At 34.0% G+C, this 3,661-nt stretch overlaps 1 pseudogene; it reads left to right on the forward strand.

The window, feature by feature from the left end:
* The first annotated feature begins 298 nt into the window (after window positions 1–298).
* LOC120078441 lies at window positions 299–2,337 on the forward strand (annotated as a pseudogene).
* The last annotated feature ends 1,324 nt before the right edge of the window (window positions 2,338–3,661 follow it).

The raw sequence follows: 3,661 nt of genomic DNA on the forward strand, positions 1-3,661 counted from the left end.
GCCAAATTTTGAAAAAAAAAAATAAAAATAATTGTTTTATTTTTAATGTTTGGTTTGATTTTTGAAAACATTGGTAAAAAGTAGATAAAATAACAAGAAACTTGACTGTGGAATGAGTATTTATAGACATAATTTTCAAGATGATTATCAAATAGGGTCATATTAGTAACTCGTCGATTCTAGTACCTTATAAATTAAAAGAAAAAAAACAAGACAAAAATCCATTGTAAAAGTTTATAGAAAAATAAACTCCAACTGACTTATGAAAATTATTTCTTTATTTCTTCATACTCCCCTCCCCTACCCATTCTCTATCTATAATAATGTTCATTTGCTCTATTATTTCACCAGAATCTGTATGGTTCAATCTCAAATACCCCCTCTTTGAAATTTCTTTCAAAAAGGTGAACATAAAGCATGTCAAATTGGGTTATCACTAATTGAAAACCTAATTTCTTAAGCTTTGTTTTGGTCCCTCTAATGGCTATTCTTATTCTTGAAGCATCCCATTTGAACTCAATTGACATTGGCCAGTTATGGCTCCTTCTCCTCCTCAGTCTCCTTATACTATTTTTCATTTTGGGATTCCCCATCTTTACCATGACCGACCGTAGGCCGGTCTACCTCGTCGACTTCTCCTGCTATCGGCTGCCATCAATGCATTGCATAAAGTTCACACTCGATAACTTCACGGAGTTCATGAAGCACACCGGCGTCTTCAACGACTCGGCGCTTGAGTTTCAGTGTAAGATAGTTAAGCGGTTAGGCATTGGTGACAAGACGATTGCACCTAAAGCTCTCGTTATGAGCGATCCACCCCAATTGTCGATGACTGCGGCGAGAGAAGAAGCGGATGATGTAATATTTGATGTGTTAGACAAATTATTTGCTAATAATAAAATCGATGTCAAACCCGACGATATCGATATCCTTGTCGTCAATTGTGGAACTTTCAGCCCGTCACCTTCACTTTCTTCCATGATTGTGAACAAATACAAGATGAAAAGCAACATAAAGAGCTTTAATTTAAGTGGAATGGGGTGTAGTTCTGGAGTGATAGCTATTGATCTTGCAAACAGCATGCTCCAAGTTCATAAAAACAGCTATGCCATTGTTGTTACCACAGAGAACATCACCAATAACTGGTACCCTGGGAACAAGAAGCAAATGTTGGTTCCCAACTGCTTGTTTCGTGTAGGTGGTGCGGCAGTCCTCCTCTCAAATCGGAATTCCGATCGGCGGCGGTCAAAGTACAAACTGGTTCATTTGGTGAGGACTCACACAGGGCCCAATGACACAGCATTCAGATGCATATGCAAGGCAAGAAATAAAATATCTAACATAAATATAGGATAAAATCTTGAATATATCTATAAATTATAGGGTTTGATATCAAAACTAGGGATCAATGCATATAAATTTTAATAAAATTTAAAAAGGGTATATTAGAAAATTATAACCAATAAAGGTATACTTCTAATAATAAATTTTAGGTTAAATTATAAGTTTGGTTATTAACTTATATTGACATTTTAACTACTGATATAAGGAGGAAGACGATGTGGGGATCACTGGCATTTCATTATCAAAAGATGTTGTGGTCATGGCAGGCGACGCTTTGATGAGAAACATCAGAACTCTTGGGCCTCTTGTTCTTCCATTACATGAGTTAATCCGATTCGTCGCCATGTTCATTGCTAAGAAGCTCTTCAACCCTAGGATGAAGAGTTACATTCCTAATTTCAAGTTGGCATTTGACCATTTCTGCATCCATACCGGAGGGAGGGCGGTGATCGACGAGCTCGAGGAGAAGCTTCAGCTTTCGGCAACAGACGTGGAGGCTTCAAGGATGACACTGCATAGGTTTGGAAACACTTCTTCAAGTTCAATATGGTATGAAATGGAATACTTAGAGAGTAAAGGTAGGGTTTTAAAGGGAGACAATGTGTGGCAAATTGCATTTGGAAGTGGATTCAAATGTAATAGCGCAGTGTGGGTGGCTCTCAAGAATGTCGAGCCATCTCAAAACAGTCCTTGGGAAGATCGTACTAGTATGTACCCTACATCAGATTGATCTCTAGGGTTTTGTTTTTTGTTCTTTTTTTTCAAAACCCTTTTTACTAGGAGCTTGAATAAATGGGATATATGAATAAGTTAATTTGTATTGACGAAAGTGAACTTAGCTCGACGTTGATTAGCATGGTCTTTCCTTAAGATGTAAGAGGTTTGATCTCTTATCCGTGCAGTTCTTGTACTAAAAAATATTTTATACTAATAATTTAAATATTTTATGTTTTAGTTTTTAAATTATAGAAAAAGAATGTATGGCTTTAATTTTCGTTGTTCAATTTTTCAAAAGGAAAAATTATCATGAAACTAGTTAGATATTAGGTTGACTATAAATTATTATTAATTAATTTATGACCATGTGTTATGTTAAATCTTTTGTCTAATTATTACTTTTAAAATTATATAATTTCTATGAGAACCGTAATATTATATAATTTATAATACATTAGATAACACATATTTCTATTTTTCAAAAAAATGAATTGGGTTTATAACATGGAATTTTATATTTCTAATGGTTTTTTTCTTTATTTAATATAATTTAAATTTTAAACTTCAAAATCTGAATACACTAAAAAAAATATTTAAGAATTTCCATTAGTTGAGTCACATCATCTAAAACAATTTTTAGAAATAAAATTCAGATAGTTTGCCAAAAACATATTTTGTTAAACTTAGATAATGTGAAAACATAAAAGCGGATTTTGGATTTCCTACCAAACATACCCTACTTACTTTTCTTTTTATTTTTACTTTTATTTTTTTTTATTTTTTACTTTCTTTCTAATGGGTTTACTAACTCCGTACTCAACTACATGATTTTTTTATTTTTAACAAGATCTTAAAGGTAGAGGGATGAACATGACGAGGGTGCTATGATTATGTCAAGTTAATTGAGATATTTTGATGTATCTACTAATCCTACTATCGCGCGTTCGTATTTGAAAAAAGGTAGGGAGATTAGTAGGATCTACCAAGATATCTCAATTAAGTTGACACATCACTAGCATGCACCCTCATCACACCCCTGACACTAAAAGTAATTGTATTACCTCAAAAGAAATGTATAACGAATAGTTGGAGGGAAGCTCAGCAATGGTAATATACAATGAAGTATATGTTGGGATCGATGCCCTAAAGTCTTATGTCCTGTAGTTTGTAAACAGTTTGTACGAATGTTTGTGTTGTTAATATATGATATTTACTTCACATCTTGTATTTTTGCTCAGTTGCTTGTTTTATTTGCTTTACCACATACCAAAAAACATCAAATCTCTGGTTATCTGTATGTGACTCAAGCAAATATGTGATGACATACAAGTAGATCATGTCTTGAATGATAACCAAAATGGTCTATAGTATATAGATATAGGAGGGAAACCTTATCCTAGTAATGTAGGATGCGACCCGTTTTATGGAATGGTCACAAGTGTTGTGACTTTTCACAGATGGTCTGATCCTGATCATTCGTGTTGGTGACATGTGAGCGGGGGCATCCTATACAAAGAGTTTGTATAAGACCTGACCATGAAGTGTTAACGTCTCGTTATATAACATCGTTCATGACAGAGACTTCACTTCACTAGGATGA

Source organism: Benincasa hispida, chromosome 5 (assembly GCF_009727055.1).
Source record: "Benincasa hispida cultivar B227 chromosome 5, ASM972705v1, whole genome shotgun sequence".
NCBI classification, from domain to species: domain Eukaryota; kingdom Viridiplantae; phylum Streptophyta; class Magnoliopsida; order Cucurbitales; family Cucurbitaceae; genus Benincasa; species Benincasa hispida.